At 47.9% G+C, this 21,135-nt stretch overlaps 1 protein-coding gene across 1 annotated transcript in view; it reads right to left on the bottom strand.

The window, feature by feature from the left end:
• Nucleotides 1-21,135, bottom strand: part of LOC149337640 (ATP-binding cassette sub-family C member 3-like) — a 245,206-nt gene that overhangs the window by 202,144 nt on the left and 21,927 nt on the right. The window lies entirely within an intron of this gene.

Raw genomic sequence — 21,135 nt, 5'->3', positions numbered from 1 at the left:
CAGCGCAATAATTTTTGAGCTAGCATCAATAAATACGAAGATATAGACGATTAAAAACTGCGCTTCTCTTCTCCCCCCTCAACTCGTACACGCGGGGCACCAGAAAAAATTAAAGAAAACATCTCTGGGGCTGGGCCCCGCCCATGAATACGTCATTCGCTGACGTTCGGTTTGGCATTTCCGGTTGTCGCACCTAGCACCACAGCAGCAGCGTCTCTGGCGTCTGGCTCCGGAACTCCCGATAGAAAGAGGCGGCAGAGGTAAATTGAAACCGTAAGCGCGAATCCAATGTCCTGGCAGCCGCTTGCCCTAGGTGTCGCGCAGCGGCACGAGCAGACAATTTTCACGGCTACCGGAAGCGTGCCTGTGACGTCGTGGCTGCGGTGGCTCTAGCGAATGACAGCGTGGGGTTGCCTGCCGGCGTAGCGGGACTGGTGACGTCTACTTTCAAGATTTTAGTTTCAACATTGGTCACTACGTGAACACCAATCGGCCTGCGAATTTATAAAAGCACGGTTTTTAAAAATTCCGAACAGATTGCCGGCCCCGTTCCGAGGACTCATAGTGAATGCTTCTTAGACTCATTTGTAAGCATATAAATATTTGCCAGTGGCTTTTATTTCGTTGCACAGTCGCTTTAAATTGGCTATAAACCGTAACATGACGACTCAGTAGTTAGGAAAACCCATTTTATATGCATGTGTGGTATGCCCAGTGAAAAAAAAAGCTTTCAGGCTAGAAAATAGAGTGATAGTACAGGTGGGGCCGTCAGGGGCCCCACCTGTACGATCACTCTATTTTATAGCCTGAAAGCTTTTTTCAGAACCGCTTTTTTCAGAACTATCAGAACCGCCTCGTGAAGGGCGAGAGGGAAGCTTGTAAAAAATTCCTAAAAGGTCGGAAAGGCGCCAAAATAAAACATATGCTGTGTATTCTATGCTATGGCGTGTTTTGTTGTCAAGCGGGCACAGAGAGCATTGTCATCAAGCACTGATTTCCTCCCTAGATTCGCTGTAGCTGCTGTTCGCGCCTTCACTCGCGCTCCAGCCATTTACGGTGATGCACAGGGAGGCGAGCGTCAACTTTGCACACTTCTTGCGCGCTCAACCAAAGTGCCTCACGATACACCTCACTTCGTAAGCTAACTTCTGCCTCAGCCTTCGATGCGGCACACTTTTAGTGCAATAGCACTTGTAGACGTCATTCCACGCATTACTCAGAAAACTGAACGAGTAATGCGTTGAATGGCGTATATATATATTGTAACGGCCTCTATTGGCAGTTGTGAAGGCCAGTTAGAGGTGGCAACGACATATATATATATATATATATATATATATATATATATATATATATATATATATATATATATAAACGTAATTCGGTTGACACACGGTAGAAAACCAACAACTTTATTCTAACGTTTCGACCAGGGTCTGGCCTTCGTCAGACTCTGACGAAGGCCAGACCCTGGTCGAAACGTTAGAATAAAGTTGTTGTTTTTCTACCGTGTGTCAACCGAATTACGTTTATGTTTTACCGGATCCATCCGATCTTCACCCCCTTCTTATATATATATATATATATATATATATGCTTCTTTTTCTCTGAAATTGCGGAGCTGATCAATGCCATTATAAGACTTTGATTAATCTGTCGCTTAAAGGCTATTAAATATAAAGCCGAAGAAAAATAACTTAGCCGCCGATGGGATCAGAACCCACAACTTCCAGTTTCGCGTCCGGTGCTCCGCCAGCTGAGGTACAGGGACGGCTGAACAATCTGCTGCTTTCGGGGCTATTTGGTTTACGCATAAGCGAAGCTTGATGGTCTAACAGAATGTCCACTGCTCTCGGCCGTGGTCATCTTAAAGCGGACGAACATTCGAGATACGGGTTGGAATCAGTTCCGCCTTTCTCCGATCATTGAAGATAAACCTGGTCGAGCATGAACAAAGAAACACTAAAAAGCTTTGCGCATATATATATAATAAATAATCAAAAATCTACACTGTCGATGCACCTAACCATATTCGCGCTTACGTACGTTAAACGTAGGCACATTTCAACTTGTAGCACAATGTATGCAAACAGACACGAAACGATAAACCAAGACTAGTGGCGCAATGTGGTTGTCAGGACCAGAACCCTTACTGTAAACACATCGACGCTCCTCTTGAGCCTAGTGTCGGCAGAATGTCACTCTAAATAAAAAATAAAGCAAATTTAAGATTTGTTCGTTTTCTTACAGGTGAAGTGAAACAAAGCAAAAGACCGGTACCCGATTTATTTCCAGTAAACGCCCTGAAAATGACAGCAACAACGCTGAATCCAATCCGACGCGAGTGCTCCTGCTTCGAAGCATGTTTGTCGCCACAGAAGTTTTCAGGCCGCAGAAATCGGTCCTGACTGATCGATCTCGCTGCGCGCTTTCCTCCCTTGTCGGCGACAAAAGCGGCCGAATCCGCTTCACTCCCCGGATTTCTGGGTAAGGGCGAACGGGCCCTAAAACGATGCGCAACTGCCCCTCGATCGCAGATGCGGTGGGGCTTGTGCGACATAGTTCGCTCTTAGCACCAATCACGAACTATCACCTACCACAGTGTGCAAAAAATAATCCGTCGTTCGATCGAAACGTCCAGTCAAATAAATATGCTTATATATATATATATATATATATATATATATATATATAGGGAAGGGGAATGAGGGGGTCGTTATAAGTATGAGAGAAGCTAACAGCCACAGAAACGAAGGGACACTGGGGATTTTAATTAATTTATTTATTTTGTGGCGTTGATCAATTTAGAATATTACTGAATATGTTATCGCTTAAAGCTAATTGATTAGACGACCAGAAGAAAAAACAACCACATGCCGCCTGTGGGTATCGAACCCACGATCTCCGAATTAAGCGTCTGGTGCTCTACAAACTGAGCTACGGCGACGGCTGTCGAATCTGCTGCTTTCGGGGGTATTTATGTTTACAAGTGACCTAGCCTTGAGAGTTTATATCGGATTAAAGGTTAGTCACCAGAAATTGAAAAACTTAAAAGGATTTAATTCACGACGTTTCGGGTGCAGGGCCAGCTTTTTTCGATGTGTATTAAAGCATTCGAAACACGTAGCTTTTACAGTGTGCGCGAGGTATAGGATACCTCACGCGTGCTTTAAAAGCTTCGAGTTTCAAATGCTTTAGTATACCCGAAAAAGGCTGGGTGTATGTTTTTCAATTTCTGGTGACTTTATTTTCTATTGATCAATCAGCTGCCTTGGCGCGCTAAATTGTAGTAACAACGTAGACCAACGTCTGAAACAGTTCAAGTTTCGGCCGTAGCATAGCATTTGTCAGAATGTTGGAGTCGAAGTGAGAGGCACCGTGTACGTATATGTATATAGGTACCCAATAGCGTTGAGGAATAAAGCACAATGAATTGTGAAAGTAAAAAATCTCTGCCTCTCCCGTAACCGAGAGTAGAGTAAGCATGAAATGTTTACGGGCCTAATGTCATCTCGGTGGACACCCGAACCGCACCGTACAGGAAGGGAGGAACGCCACCACCCGTTCAGCGCGATGCCTTGCCATTTGAACGCAAGGTTTTTTTGAGGAAAGGAAATGGCGCAGTAATTCTCTGCCATCTCGGTGGACACCCGAACCACACCGTAATGGAAGGGAGCAACGCCACCACCCGTTCGGCGCGATGCCTTGCCCTTTGAACGCAGCGCTTCTCCCCCGGGCCCCTGTGCGGCTTTGCTTCGATGCGCGAAGCCCCTAAGAGATCACGTATGACAACGAAGTGTATCGTGGCATTTATGTGCTTTTTGAACGCGTTATTAGAAATCGGAAATTATAATTCCGTGCATTATCAAACGCACAGCGACTGATATCTTGATAAACATTGAGAAGGCACTGGCAGCAGTTATTTTTTTTTTACTCCTTTGGAGACCAACCAGCGCTTGCATGCCGGTCGCGTAGGAGGGCTTACAGAGTCTCGTTAAATCTCGCTAAGTCTCGTACGGTGCCCGGATGTTCTCGTTTCAGAGCCCGGATGACTGGAATTCAGTGCCCGGATGAGCGGATTTCAGTACCCGGATGAGCGGATTTCAGTACCCGGATGACCGGATTTCAGTGCCCGGATGACCGGATTTCAGTGCCCGGATGAGTGGATTTCATTGCCCGGATGATGGCTCTCGGTCTCGGCGTGACGTCACCACACTGCCGACAACGGGGGCTAAAAGCATTTCATGCTTAAAAACGCGCCAGGCACATTGCTACAAGACGATATGCGGATCACAGTAGTAGAGAGATGAGATGCTTTGCGAGTTGTATGATTGCTTAAAACAGTGCAAAAGACAAGGACACAGAAAAGACACACACAGCGCTCTCTGTGTCCTTGTCTTTTGCGCTGTTTTAAGCAATAATGGTGCACCAATTAGCCTGCACGTCTACCTTTGTAAACAGTTGTAGTATGTTGTCTATCTTCTCTACGAGTACAAAACCTCACGTCAGCAGAAAAACTTACTTGTGCGGGATTGCTAAATTTGCAGTCAGTCCTAAGACGACGACTCGCAAGCGCTGGGCAGCACAAGTCAAGAAGTGAGAAATCATAGATCATGTAGGAAATATTTTCCGGCACTGGACGGCATAAACACTAAGCATGCATATATAATACAAAAATGTTCGAAATATAAATAAGCTGCACCAAAAACGTTGTTTTGCGTTTTTACTATGCGTTTATCTAGGCAGGTATGTCCCGGGAGCATGCTAGCATGCTGGTGGCGAAGACACGGAGGGCGTTCCGGGTCTCCGTGCGTGCTGTGATGATGTTTGTTTGATAATGGTGATGAAGGATAGCTTCAACGAGCGCTTCTCTCGGATAAGCTAAGTCCGATGAGGAAACGAGGTGTGATGACGGACTTCCTGGTGGCGGGCACCTACAGACGAAGATGTAGCGTTGGAGTCGACGAAGGTTGCGTCGGTACAGTAGGTGCCATAGGATGGGGTCTTCAGGTGACATACTCTTGCTTCTTAGCTTGCTGAATCCCTCTGGGGGTCCATGTTGCGGGGTACGAGCAGTAGCAAGACACATGTAGCTCAACGCTCGGGGTGGTTGGCTACGGCGGTGCCGTAGGCGTCTAATGCAGCGTCTAGCCGAGCTGATGTGTTCATGCCACAGTGGGTTCGAATTCCGCTTGCGGCCAATGTTATTCTTACGGTCTATGCGGGCTGATGGCTGTTTTTAAGCATGAAATGCTTTTAGCCCCCGTTGTCGGCAGTGTGGTGACGTCACGCCGAGACCGAGATCCACTCATCCGGGCACTGAAATCCACTCATCCGGGCACTGAAATCGAGTCATCCAGGCACTGAAATCGAGTCATCCGGGCACTGAATTCCAGTCATCCGGGCTCTGAAACGAGAACATCCGGGCACCGTACGAGACGAGATTTAACGAGACTCTCTAAGCCCTCCTACGCGACCGGCATGCAAGCAACGGTTGGTCTCCAAACGAGTCACAAAAAATAACTGCTGCCAGTGCCTTCTCAATGTTTATCAAGATATCAGTCGCGCTGTGCGTTTGATAATGCACGGAATTATAATTTCCGATTTCTAATAACGCCTGCAAAAAGCACATAAATGCCACGTACACTTCGTTGTCGTACGTGATCTCTTAGGGGCTTCGCGCATCGAAGCAAAGCTGCGCAGGTGCACAGGGGCCCGGGGGAGAAGCGCTGCGTTCAAAGGGCAAGGCATCGCGCCGAACGGGTGGTGGCGTTCCTCCCTTGCTTTACGGTGCGGTTCGGGTGTCCACCGAGATGGCAGAGAATTACTGCGCCATTTCCTTTCCTCAAAAAACCAAATGGCAAGGCATCGCGCTGAACGGGTGGTGGCGTTCCTCCCTTCCTGTACGGTGCGGTTCGGGTGTCCACCGAGATGACATTAGGCCCGTAAACATTTCATGCTTACTCTACTCTCGGTTACGGGAGAGGCAGAGATTTTTTATTTTTTTCTCGAACCAGTCTTTGTATGCTTTAGCATAAAACGGTGCGCTGCCCACTAATCACTGCTCTTGCGCAGGTGAACAAGAAAAAGCTGGCAGTGGTGCTCGACAGCTTTGTGCGCCCACTACGACTGTGAAAGAGGCCGCGTCCCTCTCTGCATCCAGTGCTTTGCACCGTTTCACAAAGGAAACTAGCGGCTTCGAGGCTCAGAGATACAAAGGTTCAATGACAGTTTAGACGACACTTCGTGTAGTATAAATTTTTTTATCATTCCGTCATTGGAGTACGGAGTTATTTTTTCCTCCCTTTTTTAGAGGTGCTACTGGGCTCAGGAACCTATTTGACCCACTTCTTTGAGCACCGCTAATTGATGTGGTAGTTTGGGAATGGTGCATAAAGTATTTTTTTGCGCTTCCAAATACACGTTGCCACAATTTAACAGATTTTTTTTTTTATGTCCGGCATATGCTGGATGATGGCACGCATTTAGCGGCTACATTTTCATTTCACACTGCACTCAGATTTTTCTCCTTCCGCCCTAACCACGAGAAAACGACTACCGCAACTGCGTGCCTATCACTTGCGCGTGCAGGCATTCAGCAGTTTGTGGCTGCCTTAACAATCTTTAAAATAAAGGCCCCTGGCATGCAGCGCATACACACAACAGCATTAATCCAATCAAAATGTAAAAGACTCCGTCGAAGTGAGGGGCTAATCCTTTCGCACCCACAGTCGAGAAGAAGTCGTACGGTTTCAATGCAGCTAAACCGAGTAAACATGCGAAAGCTTTTGTTCAGCCTAGTTGGCACATGGTATCGCTTTGCTGGGTCTTCGGTACGTCTAGTGACGATATTATACTCAGGTTACGCTCTGATCTGGTTAAGCCGATCTGATATGCGTGTGCCGCTGATGGAGGTTGCTGAAGACAACTTGGAATGCAGAGCGCGAGACTGTGTTGCAGCTTTACACAAGGCGTAATCCGCTGCGCCGATAGCACAGTGTTCTCGTGCAGTGGCCACCGAAGCTGATCTGTTCGGGCCGCCGCGGGTTAGAATCCCAGTAGCGGCAATATTTATTTTTTTTATGCATGGGCTGCTACAATGCTAGGTTTCGCCTAGGTCACTTCAAGGCCAAGCTCGACGCAAGCACGGTGAGGAGGTGAGATGTTGTTAATTAATCCTTCCGCATCAATATACAGAATGTGAGGGAAGTGCATCGTATAGGAGCGAAACTACTGGCCGGCAGAAGGAAGTTCATCGAAATAGAAAGAAAAAAGTATTAAAAAATATGCGCTACAATCATATCTACTGAAGCAATTGCTGCATCAACAGGGAGTGTTAAGGTTATCACTTGCTGAAGTAACCCTTATCCGATTATAGCCGTCAACGGTTGCTGCGACGCCGGCTTTCTCTTTCAGCCGTTTTCTTCAGCATTTATTTAAACTTCTTCCGCCTATACGTGGCTGTGATAGTGGACCTTGTCGCTGTTGTTTTTGTCTCTGAAGCAATGCGACAAAGCCACTGTGGGAGTCTGGCCAGAGTGGCAGATCCAAACAAGTTAAAAATTCATCACGAATTATAAAAAAAATCTCTGCCTCTCCCGTAAACGAGAGTAGAATAAGCATGAAATGTTTACGGGCCTAATGTCATCTCGGTGGACACCCGAACCGCACCGTACAGGAAGGGAGGAACGCCACCACCCGTTCAGCGCAATGCCTTGCCATTTGAACGCAAGGTTTTTTGAGGAAAGGAAATGGCGCAGTAATTCTCTGCCATCTCGGTGGACACCCGAACCGCACCGTAAAGGAAGGGAGGAACGCCACCGCCCGTTCGGCGCGATGCCTTGCCCTTTGAACGCAGCGCTTCTCCCCCGGATCACGTATGACAACGAAGTGTAACGTGGCATTTATGTGCTTTTTGCACGCGTTATTAGAAATCGGAAATTATAATTCTGTGCATTATCAAACCTGCAGCTCCACTGATATCTTGATAAACATTGAGAAGGCACTGGCAGCAGTTATTTTTTGTCTCATTTGGAGACCAACCGGCGCTTGCATGCCGGTCGCGTAGGAGGGCTTAGAGAGAGTCGTTAAATCTAAGTCACGTACGGTGCCCGGATGTTCTCGTTTCAGTGCCCGGATGAGCGGATTTCAGTGCCCGGATGAGTGGATTTCAGTGCCCGGATGACTGGAATTCAGTGCCCGGATGAGTGGATTTCAGTGCCCGGATGATGGCTCTCGGTCTCGGCGTGACGTCACCACACTGCCGACAACGGGAGCTAAAAGCATTTCATGCTTAAAATGTTTCATAAATATGAAGTGAGGAAACTGGGAAAGCAAATAACCCAGAGAAAGGTGAACGGCCCGTGCGCTCACCTATTCTTTCTTTTTTTAGTCCTCAGCGGAGCCGTGCTGTCACTAGCTGCAGGGGCATCTAACAGGTGCGGGTTGAAATCTCACTGCATCTGGGGTGGATGGACGGATAGGCATGTAGCCGTCAAGCGAATTCCTGTATTGAAACCACGAAAGCTCGGCGAAGAGCAATAAACCCGAAATGGAAGCGTAGTAATGTACGTTACTAGAAATGCACCTGCCCTCTGCAGTGACCTGGCACTGCACTGTAAATACTGTAAGGTGCGTTCCGCAATTTCGGAACAGAGCGCAATCGTCAAACATTACCTCAATTTGCAGACGGGAAAACTCATCGAGTCCTATGGTATCGAGCGTAAGGGGGCATCGCGCGCCAGCCAAATTTCTGCTTGCTGGTGTCTCCTCGGGATGGCTTATCTTAATTTGGTGTTTTTTGCTTTGTTACTGCTTTAGTTGTACGTTCTGCGACTGCCTTTTCGCATGCATTTAATGCGCTCGCGCAATAAAATGCACCCTGTAGCTAGTCCACACGCTTGTGCGTATTTTCGTTTCTACGTCCCGTTCTTCTTTTGCTTTCCGGTCTCAAGGAGTTTTAGAAATGACGAAATACGGCTTCGGACAAGTTGTCAGGCGCAGCCTCCCGATAGGTACGAAATTCCAGCTGTTTTCGGTTTCAGCTGTTTCAGCGCACCTGGCGACTGGAGGAGCTTTGATGTTTAAAAGTAAATCATTCCTGCACATACACGTATCTTGAGATTGTGCTGGTGGGCAAATCGTCTCAGTTACCGGGAGACGAATCCGCTGTGTTTTCGCCAGCAGTTCTTTGAATCCCACTCCGCGGTAGAGTTAAATTTTTACTGAATATTGTTGCCATGACAACGATGAGATAATGCGGTAGCCTTTATTCCGGCCGGTACGGAAGTAACGGGTATTGACGTCGGGAATTCTGGACAGCAGTATATATAGGAAGTTTCATACCCCTGGCCGCTCTCCGAATGTGTTTCGCTTGCTTCGAATGAGCGGGACAAAATTCACAATATCTCTGAGATAGGCGCGCTTCTAGCATCCCTCGCCAAGCAGCGCTCAAATATTGGCCCACTAATATTGTTACGTGACGGCCAGCTGAAGAAAGAGGCGCGATGAACGATGAACAAGAGATGGTTTGATTGCAGCTGGCCTAGCGCGAGCGCTCCGTCCCGCGCCACTGGCAGCGTCATCGTCTTCATCACATTAACCAGGGCCACCGAGCGATCGTCCCGATCGTAAATAGAAGACGACTTCGACGAAGGGACGCGTAATACGGTGATGGGCTTCCAGGGCAGAACAGAAATGGCACGGTGTGAAGTGCTGGCCGCCACGATAAGTGATATGAGCAAATGAGTCCCGGTCCACGAATCATCCGGGCCGCAGGTTGCCAGGAGCCGACGGCCGAGGCCCTTGGGCACACAGATGAGCATGGGCAGGGGGACAGTGCATTTACTTGTCAGCGGCGTCTCTGGTCGGTTGAGTCATAGGTTAAAACTGAATTCCAGTGCCCGCGGCGGCATTCTTCGTTCTCTTTCAATTTTCTATACATTCGATGATCTGACAGCATGCCGTTGCGTCGAGAAATTCAGTGGATAATTCTATATGCCGCGTACAAGTTCCAGAAGAAAAACTGGAAGCTTGGCAGGGGTGAGGCTTAGTTGTTTATAATGAATAAACTGCTCGGACGGTACTAGCTGTGTAGCAATTAGTAGCGTATTAGTAGCCTTAGCATCGGAAGCTGTCATCGGTTCTGTCTAGCAGACATGGGTAAGGAATAGAGGACACAGTTATATCGTACATCTGAAAGAAGGCTACAGTGATTGAGACCACGGAAAGCACAAGCTGATGTTCTAATTTTTATTCGAGGTGTTCGTCGGATGAAAAATTATTAGTGCATTCACTTGTCCAGATTATTGATTACAAAGTAGAAGCAACCAGAACCCAATGCCGCCGTTAGAATCTCAACCACCGATGTGATATGGACCACCATCGCCTTCCGAGCGCTTTCGACGTGGACTCAGTTTGTGGTTTGTCATACCGTTCTGCGTCCGTCGGTATGGTTGTGAACGGCAGTGATGAACTGAACTATCTTTTCTTAAGAGGAAGGAAGCAGAAGTGTGTCCCCGCTAAGGTGGCTGGACATGGCTCTTCGTAAAAGCCTCGCCATCCACGTAAATACGCGCCCTATTTCAAGTAAAGTGGATCCTCGCGTCCTGAGGAACCTCCAGACGTCCCGTCATCGTCAAGTAGCATGGCCTCCAGGGAAACGCATCCATCCATGATTGCAGCTGAGCTGGGCCTGGAAGCTAGGTCTAGTGCCTCCGCTGTAACGCTGGCGGAGGTGCCTTTGCCGGCGTCTCTCGCGGGAACACCTGCCCCGCAGTCGAGACCAGATCCGCGGCTCCAGTCGAGCTCCCAGCTTTGTGCTCCCGGTTCATCGGCAGATGCGCCCATCCTGCCTTCCCGAAATGCCGACCAGCTCGTAAGTGATGTGCTTCCTGGGCCAATGGCCATCCATTTTACACTCCCGATGGGCCTCAAGCCGCACGGCATGGTAAATCGAGTACTCCAATTGACTTATCAGCACCTCTATCAATGCAAAAGTGTCCTCGCACAACTCATAAGCATCCTTCTAACGACAGACAATCGATTTCATCTTTGGGAAGTGATGGCTCTCAAGGCAAGCGCTTTTGCCTCACGATTGAGAACCCGGTTGCGCCTACACCCGGATCGTCATGTTGCAAATTTACCATTAAATTTGCCGCCAACAAAAGCCTCACGTATATAACTAACAGGATTCTACAGGCTAACTTGGATGCGTGCCTCGGGAACAAAGTTTTTCGGGGCATCACGGCCAGGACAAAGCACAAAACTACAGCTTTGTGGTTGCCGACTCTGACTGCCGTAGAACGTTTGCAAACGACCAGAAGTATTTCACTCGCAAGCAAAATCTCAGTGTCTGTCCAAGTGTACTTAGTTGAAGGCTTCGACTTGTAGCGCTGCGTCTGCTACAGCGTTGACATTAGTGAGGATCAAACTGCACTTCAGCGTGAGCTGTACTGTCCCGTGCACCGTGTGATCCAGGCCCGACACATGGGAAAGGGGCGCTCTTGCATGGTCACCTTGCAAGGCCCTCTGACACTACCAGCCTGCATGTACTACTATGGTTGTATTTTATGGCCTCGGCCATATGAGCTGAGTGTAGTATATTGCTATAACTGCTTCCGTACAGGCCATATGTGCAAATCCTGGCCTGTCGCTGCTGCCGTTGAAGGTAGATCGGAAGGAAATATGTCTTATCGATGCGGCCTCCGTAAATCCAATGACCATGAGGTAACATCTCTAAGCTGTCCGACAAAACTAAAGGCAACACAAGAGGCTCGTCATCAGATAACAATGCATTGGCCAGTACATGGCAGTGCAACTCCTTTGGAGACATCCAATCGGTTTGCAGCTCTCCAGTGGGAGCACGACGATTGGCCGGAGCTTCCGGTGCACACCTCGCATGATCCTTCAGCTCAGCACCCTTCTAACGACACGGTGCGCGAGGAACACCGCAGACAACAGCCAACAAAACAGCGCAGTATGCCTGAACTATCAAAGGGCGATTGGCGGCGTCGACGAACAAATCGCACGTGTTTTAGCAGAAGTCACCAGGATCCAGCAACATCGCGAACTACTAGCTCGATGTCGACGGGCAATGGAGTCATCCGCCACGTCTAGCAATGGTGAAGCAACATCGGCTTCCCCCCGCCCATCTGTGACATTTCCTGCCTCTTCCCAGTTTACCGCAATGCAGGGCAACTTCAGCCCCTTTGCTCCGTTTTATGGTCAACCAGTTGTTCAACCCGGCGTCCGTTATACCCAGAGATGGACTAGTAACTGGAAATGGCAAGTTCCAGTCGTCATGATGTGCTGTAGTGGACTAGCAAAAGTATTTCGACGAAGTTGGGTGAGCTATAGACCCGACTACTAATTCAGAAGGCCCAGGTATGGGCCAGGTATCTACAGGAAACAAACGCTTTGCCTTTGATTCCTGGCTGCAGTGGCTACACATCTCCTCCTATGATAGCCTGTCGTGTACACGCTGCTGCTACCCGAGAAAAGCGGCGGTGTATCTGGACTCACGTTTTCGCCATGTTCTCCTTGCTGTCGAAAATTGGCACACATCATATCAAGAGGTTGTGGCAGTGGATGCGAAATTTAAGAAGGAAACAATTGTGGTCGTCTCATTTTAAAATAGACCAGCCGATGGTGCTTTCCCCCGTATTAATCTGGGTACTGAGCATCCGTTGGCAGTACCCCGGGTGTACGATTTCAGTCGAAGGCGACTTTAACGCCCCTCTTCTGGAATGGGCACCCAGCTCACGGTTTTGGGGGTTCTTGTGGCAGGCGTGTACGGGACACCTTCACAGATGCCCAGTTTGTTCTGCTCAACCACCTTGGGAGAGCAACTTGGCCAGTGCGTCAAACACGCAGCGCTTCCTATGCTCCAGCCTTGACGTGATGGTCGGGTCCGGGTACTCTCTCGTGGCACATGGAGCCAGACTGCTAGGGAAGTGATCGCGGCCCTATCATCATCGGTCTTCGTACCCCGCATCCCCGGCCTGTACGCTACAAATGATCTGTAATCAACTGTGACAGTTTCCGTTCCTCTCTCGACAATCGCGCTTCAGATTCTTCCCCGCTCCTTGTTGAGAGCATACAAACCGCGCTCAACAGCGCTACAGATACCACCTGGACTAATGTTGGTCAACCGGCGCCAGATCTCGGGCTCCTTAACTTGTTGGTTGCACGCAATAAAACCAAGCTGGTTGCTGCGCGAGACCCTACTTCGGGGAAGGCAGGTACGCGAATGCATTATTTTACTGCTAAGGCACGCAAATGTGAACGCGACCTCTCACGACGGCAGTGGCATGCGTGGTGTGAACAATTTTCTACAAAATCCTGGAGCATCTCTCTCTGAAGAACGTTCCTTGTAGTGGAACATGGTCGCCTGTCGACTGACGCAGCAGCAACAGCATGCTACGCAGCTAACATGTTGTTTGAAGACTTTGCCAAAGAAGAAGCTGGAAAGTCCTTTCCCAAAATATGATGTAGTGCCTCCTTCAGCTGCTAGTTATAGTATGGCAGGTATCCCAGCGCGTATATATCAACTACCATCTTGTCGACATCGACGCAGATGGAATCGCATGTCCCCTCTCTATGCCTGAGTTGTTGGCTGCGACAGATGACGCGAAACGGAAACCAGCGCTCGGTTCGTACAATATTCAGTATGAGGTTTACAAGAATCTGAGTAGCGCTACACTCCCAGAGCTACTAGACACCATAAACAAAGTATGGCTGGATGGCCTCGTGCGCGAGAGCTAGAAATGCGGCGTTGTGATCCCTATCCCCAAACCAGGAAAGCCTTGAACGGACCTTGCAAACTCATGAACTATCTCCTTAACCCCAACAGTGTGGAAGCTGGCGGAGAAACTGCTAGCCACACAATTGCTGTGGTGGCTTCAGCAGGACGGTTTTTATCACCCCGCTCAATCTGGCTTTTTCCCGTATATTGGTAAAGAGGACAAGTGCGCTGTCTTGGCAGGTATCTGCAGTTCTGTTATCTACCCGCAGCCACAGTGTGCATGCCGTGTTAGGAATGGACGTTGAAAAGGCACCTGACAGCATCAGTCATGCTTCCATCCTGAAATCCACTGACATGCTTGACTAGGACTCAGCGGTAAAGCTGTGGGATAATTTGTTCCGCTCTGCGGTGTGCTCCAGGGATGAGTATTTTCATCGACATTATTGAATGCTGCTTTCATCCCAAAGGCATGGCGCTTACATGACATCCGTGACATAAAATGTCTGCGATGCGCTAATTACATCACTGTGTGGAGTACCCACCATGATCTGCTTACTCTTCTTGCTCAGGAGGCTGCCCTTTGATCAGTCTTGGAAGTTACCTCTAATTGCGCATCACCAATCGGCCTTCAACTTTCCATGAATAAAACTGCACACACGTTGGTCGGCAGACACTGGGGACGCCATAAACTTGGTTCAAGTCCGATCCGTCTTTGTCTATCAGGCACCCCACTACAAGAAAGTCAGTGTAAAAATCCTCGGCTTGACGATTCACCAATCTGTATCAGCGACTTCTTGGTTCCTTAGGCAAAAAGGCAAGCTATTCACACTTTGGGTTTGATTAGAAGAATTGCTCCTATAACGGGTGGCGCTTGCTCGTTCGTTGCACGGCATTTGGTGAGGCCAGTTCTGAAGCCACGTATTGTTTATCAAGCCCAATTTCTACATCCTACAAGAGCCTAATGGGATCATCTTGATGCTGTGAACCGAGAGGAGATGAGGACAATTACATGCCTTCACACATCACACCGGGAATAGCTTTGCAAGAAAATGCGCTGCTCAACACCAGTGATGATGTAGTGCAGCAGCGCCGTGAATCTCGCAGCCTTAAGGCCAGTCTATCGCACTCCATGCTTTCACCGAGGGCTTATGCAACGTCACATTCCATTGTTCAGCCGCCGACGCCAGTTGTTCCCTCATGGAAGTTTATATAACTGAGCGACAATAAGCCAACGGATAATCGCCGACCATCAAAGGCTAATTTGGCATCGTTGCTTCACCGGAAATTTGAAGAACAAAATGCCTGCTTGCCTGCCTGATGGGTCTAATATTGTCACTGTAGACGCAAGCATCCCAGCCTGTGAAGAAGCAACAGCAGTCTACTTCCCATGCAGGCCTGCCCTAATCAAACCTCTAGTTCTCAATTTACAGAACCCCGTACGTCTTTTTGTGCTGAGCTCGTCGCAGTTCAAGAGGCACTCTGCGCCGTGGCCGCCAGAGCTATGCTCCCTGTGGCCAACGTTGTCATCTGCACGGACGCCCTTCAGGCAGTGCGGTTGCTACGACGTGTTAGCCGCTGCCTGGTAATATGTCAAGACATCCACCGACTCGTGGCACGCATCCCGCAGCGAGTACGTTTTCAGTGGGCCCTGCGGGATCTCCTGGTCTCTTTAAGCCAGAAATATTTAGCGACTCGCCTCTTGCCTCCAGGCTCATCACCGTCTCGGCTCCTTCATTTGGCCAAATTTCTTTTATCAAGAAAGGAACACCTCCGGCGCCGCGCACATGCTCCCATCCCTCCGTGTGCAGTAACCCTCCCCCCGTGGTCTTGTCCATGCAGACAAGATTGCGGTTAGGAAGATAATGGTCGGGGTTGCCCTCACACCTACCATCACTTGTAAGTGGCCCCAACCTTTTTAAAGTGGTCTTTAGACTTTCTATAGACTTTTTGTAGTCCCTATAGCCACCCTTTAGTTTTTTCCTTTCGCCTATAGACAGTCTATAGACCATCCACAGACTAAATTCTATAACTGCCTTAATTTCTTTTTGTCTATAAAGGGTCTATAGACTGCCTATAGACTAAAGTATAAAACAGCCCTAATTCCTTTTGTCTATAGACGATTTAAGGGTTTGTCCCAGTGCGACTCAGGCTATGAGGGACGCCGTAGTGAAGGGCTCCGAAAATTCCGACCACCTGGTTTTTTTTTAACGGGCACTGATATCGCACAGTACGCTGGCCTCTAGAATTTCGGCTCCATCGAAATTTAACCACCGTGGCCGGGATCATTTGTCCATAGACGGTCTACAGACTATCTATGGACTAAAGTCCATAGATAAAGTTCATACTGTCTAGGTTATAGTTTACAGTCTAGACAGTCAATAGACTATCTATAAACTAAAGTCTATAACCGCCATGATTTGTTTTTGTCTATGAACTATACCGGGTGTCCCAGCTAAATGTAACCAAACTTTTAAAAAAGGGGAAGTGTCCTAGTCCAGTGAAACCAACTGAGGGTTGTTCATAGTCGCGTGGCCTAGTCTTGAGTATTTTTTCGCTGTTCAAAGTTAATTAATTAGGTAAATTTAATTAGCTACCTTTTAATTATTGACTTCAGGAAGTAGATGTAAATGAAAAAGTTTTAGATCGCACAGAAAAAACCGCTGGTAGTGCTGTTTCCGTCAAGTTACGATTTACGTAGCTTCATTTATTGGCCTTAAAGGGCCACTGCCCAGGGTCCGGACATTTTTGAAAAACAAGCCCACTGCATAGATGAGGCATCGAAGATAACCTCTTGAAAATACTAGAGCCATGCGCGCCCCTAAAAGCTGCGAAAATTCAAATCAAAGCCCGCTCGTTCTTTCCTTCAACAAAAACGGCCCGCCCAACTACTCTGAACCCCGTTGACGTCATGGTGGGTTACTTTCGCTAAAGGCACTCCATTGGTGCATCGTTCTGACTGACAGGAGAAGGTTGGGTGTAGTCTTGGCGTCGCGTCGTCTGCACAACGCTTTCCGCAGCGCCTTCTGTTCTGGCTCATGCCTACAAACCCGCATGAAGGAACAAAAAAAAACTGCGGAGGGAGCGTGCGGCGACAGCCTTGAACCCTAGCCATAAAAAGTAAAAAAATAGTAAAACTGAGGGAGTTGGTTCGCCCCCCCGCCGTGATCACGTCACGAGACGCTCTGCTTGCGCGCTCCCTTCTCAGTTTTTTTTCTTCTATGCAAGCCCCCCAAAACAAGGTTTTAATTAGTAGTGCAGCAGAGCCTTTCCCTCGCTCGCGCACTTGACCGCTCCGCACAGACACCGCTTATCCTTCATGCATCTTGCGTACGCCTTGACTCCAATGAACGACATGGGCTTCGGAGCGGAGAAAAGACACAAACACACAGAACACAAACACGCATGAAGAAAAGCAAACGGACGGTTGCCGGGCCCGCACTTCGCCGTGTGTTTCGAACAGAACCGACTTCCGCCCCTCCGCTCGTGAAGCGGTGGGGAGGCCTAAAAAAATGAAAAGGTGGCTCGCTAACTGGGAATGACAAACAGATGTAAGAAAGGATGCGCTCGCTAACAAGTCTAGGTGGTCGAGCCGATCGCGCCTCTCGATCGTTCAGTGTGCGCGCCCGCAGCCCCCCCCCCTCCCCTCGAACAGACCCAGCAGCAAAAACCAAGAAAAGAATTCTATTGAAGGCGGGGCCATGACGTCGCCCTGTGACGCACTCCACAGACACCACGCCTCCGGCTTACATCGGAGAACGAAGGGGTGATTTTGCCTTGCCGAGCCTACTCGACGAGGAGCGGGAGAGAAAAATTTAGAGGAGGGAATGGGAGGATAGGAGGCTCGCTCAAAGTGAGGTAGAGAGTGTTTGCGACCATGGGGTGGGCAGGGGCCCTTTAAAAGAAATTTGTCACGTGACCAGCTGCTCGCTCACTTCTCTGCCACAATGTGCACCCAAAGTCTCGTCCAAGAGAGGACTTCAGAAAAAAATGGATTTTATTCTTTAAGACGCGTCTTGGGACGTTGAAGTGACACAGTTGACATGTGGAAGGTTTTTCTTATTGTGCGGGTTGTGGTTAAAGGTCGGTAAAAGAAACTACTTTACGTAAAAATTACTTTGCTGCAAATGTCCCAGTAAGGTGTTTTCAAAGCGATCTACACTTTTCCATTTACACTTTGTTCCTCAAGTCAATGATTAAAAAGTTAGTTAATTAAGATCAACTAATTAGTCAACCTTGAGGAACAAAAAAATACTGCAGACTAGGTCACACGACTCTAAACAACCCTCATTTGGTTTCAGACGGCTAGGACACTCCGTGTTTTTTAAAAGCTTGGTTACATTTAGCTGGGACCCCTGGTATATAGACTAAAGTGTATAAGCGTCTTAAATTCCTTTCGTCTGTAGACGGTCTACAGTCTATCTGCAGTGTAAGTATACAACCGCCTTCATTTCCTCTTGGCTATAGGCAGTCTATAGACTATCTACAGAGTAAGTCAACAACAGCCTTAATTTCCTTTTGTCTACAGATCTATAGCCTAAGATTGTAACAGCCTTAATTTCTTTTAAGGCGGAAGCCTTTAATGCCTCATCGTTGTAAGCAGTTGTCGACAGAAATGTCACGCTTTTCAATTGGCCAAAATACTCGTGACGTCACAGTGCGCGAATTTCAAACGCGGCCAATTTTACTTTGGCTAGTAACAATGCAACCGATTAAAGGTATCGTATAGTGATGCTCTAAGTGGGCTGAGTTTAGTTCATTGCTTAATTAATCAATCAGCCTAATTAAGATTTCTAGTCAGACCAGATAAATAAATAAAACCGAGAAGGAATTTGGTCGAGTTCGGGAATCGAACCAGGGTCTCCGGAGTGCGAGACGAGCACGGTAACCACTCCGCCATGCCAGCTAGATGGTTTGGAATGAAAAAAGGCGCGTCTAGTGAATACGGTGTCTTCGTTCACTCCCATCTTCCTCATTTCCCGTTACGGCAAGGTACAGGTGTCCACCGAGATATGCGAAACAGATACATTTCCTTTCCTCAAAAACTAATTTACCGACAAGCAAGACGTAGAGCCGAACGGGCGATGGCGTTCTGTGGACTCCCTGGCAGCGTTGCAAATGCTATCGCGTTCCAAACTCAGAGACGAAGCTTAACATCGTAACCACACGTCAGTGACACTAGTAGCCACACCGCGATTAAGGCTTTCGCCTCTCCGCTTTTTAGGTCAACAAAGCGCCCCCCTGAATTTTTTTTCGCCTATAGACGGTCTCTGTGTATGGACTATCTTAGATTATAGATAGTTTTTAGTGTATAGACCAGTCTATAACAATCACGATTTCTTTTTATTGGACAATCTATACGCTGTCGTTCGACTGAGTCTAGAACAATGTCAATTTCTTTTTGCACAGCTGGTTGAGGGGAACTGCCTCGGGCGACACCCACTATGGCTAGAGTCCGCCACCTGCTCCGCTGTTTCGGAAATCAAAAAAATACTGTGTTACGACAATACATATGTTTTCAGAAGCCTTGAAAAGGTCCTTTTGCTTATACCTTTTGCTTATATATAGTGTATACAATACATTAATATGTAATGCTAACATGCAAAGGAAGGAAAGCCAGCCATTCCTGATGTAAGGGTGGCCGCAAACAGTACTACATCAAACTATGCGCTCTCCCTTCAGGCAATTTGTCGAGACAATTCCATTCAATCTTTCGATTTTTACTTTCCAAGGCACTTAATTCATAAACTTTTCATCAGCAATCTTGCATGACTCTTTAAAACTTCCCGAAAATAAAGGGGGAAAGACAAGTGTGTGAGTTCAAGGATGCGGCCATCTGTTATCAACAGCGTTAGAAGAGCCTCAAAGAGCACAGTGCTCTGTGCAATTAACATCGTCCATTTATACTCTTGCAGTTTTGGGTTCACGTCAAGAAGTGCTGAGACACAACAGTCACAAAGCCAGCATTTTTTCGTCCCTCCCCATACACCTGTTGCATCAAAGCCGATGACACGCTGTGGTCGCCCATACCAGTCTTCTAAACACGAGCGCGCAAAAAAAAAGAGGTTATGCTAGGCAACGTTACAATTATTATTCAAAAAGTGTGACACATGCATTTGGTGGGAGATGCGGAGCGTACGGATAAGCAGTAAAGGTTAATTTTTTTGGCTTTCGTGAAAACAATAAGGTGTTTAAAGCGCGTGTGGAGAATTTAAGCTTATAAACAACTTGCCCTCTGTGGTGTTGGTTGTGGCCAAGACCAGAAATACCCCCGTGAAATGACCACAAGGATACGGCCGCGAAATTGATTTCTGTTTCACATTATACTCATTTTACCGCGTGAGAGCGGAAAATCATTCAGTCTGCAAATAACTGTACTCCGTAGGTATTGGTAAATTCAACGTGTTCTCTCGTGGATTACGTTTCCTTCGAAATTCAACTTAATCGTCTACTTACGGTGCGTCTACAGGATTATTTTTATTAATTTGGTCTCCTAAAACGCTCTAAGCACAGCTGTGTGTGCAGAATAGATTATATAGTGAGCGTCAACCTTCCTATCCTCGTTTGTATGCTGCGTTACAAGCAGCGAAAGCTATCAGGCTGTCGACTAATTCCGCCTATGCCTGTGCCAGTGTGCCTTTCCTACCGTGCAGGAAGGCGGCCGGTGTTGGTAAGCCGCTCCTGGCGAGATTTCTACTGGCTTTTTCGTGTTGACACGCAGATGCGCAGCCAGAAATATCGCATAGCCAGTGAATAATGGCTGAAATGTAACTATGCATTAGCGCCGTGCGAGCGCTACTTACTTGGCACCTCCGAGAACGCACACTAATGTTCTGAGGTAGAATACAATTGTTTCTTAATCTTTGTGTTATCGCCTGTCTGGACCATCGAGTGCTTTTTTTAGAGGTGTGCTTTGCTTGTTACGTGTGTACTCTCGCTAGGTGCGCGTCTTGGACGGCGACGTTTCAGCAAAGGTATTTTGTAACGCTAGAGACTGGAGCACGGGACGTTCGTCAGTTGTAGACTCGCGGCGCTGGAGGAATGCTTATATTATGATAGTCAAAAATGTTTTAGGGGAATCCCCCAAGGTGGAGTAGATTTGTAATAAGGGAGTAATTACTCACTGACGTCTACCGGATAGCAGCCATACGGCTACAAAGGAAAGCTATACAGCTTTCTCAGAAACTTCATAGTTAAAGAAAAATTCGTCCTGGTCCGGGGTTCGAACCCGGGACCACCGCTTCACCGGAGCAGTCGCTCTACCAATTGAGCTAACCGGGACGGCAAGCTTATGGCAGGGTGAGAGCGAATTGATCAATAACTCGAAGTGGGAACAGTGTTGGTCAAAAATGTTTTAGGGGAATCCCCCAAGGTGGAGTACATTTGTAATAATG

This window comes from Amblyomma mixtum, chromosome 7 (genome assembly GCF_055824585.1).
Source record: "Amblyomma mixtum isolate Tamu chromosome 7, ASM5582458v1, whole genome shotgun sequence".
Lineage (NCBI taxonomy): Eukaryota > Metazoa > Arthropoda > Arachnida > Ixodida > Ixodidae > Amblyomma > Amblyomma mixtum.
Note: the sequence above shows the minus strand (reverse complement) of the source record. Positions and strands in the feature narration are given on the sequence as shown.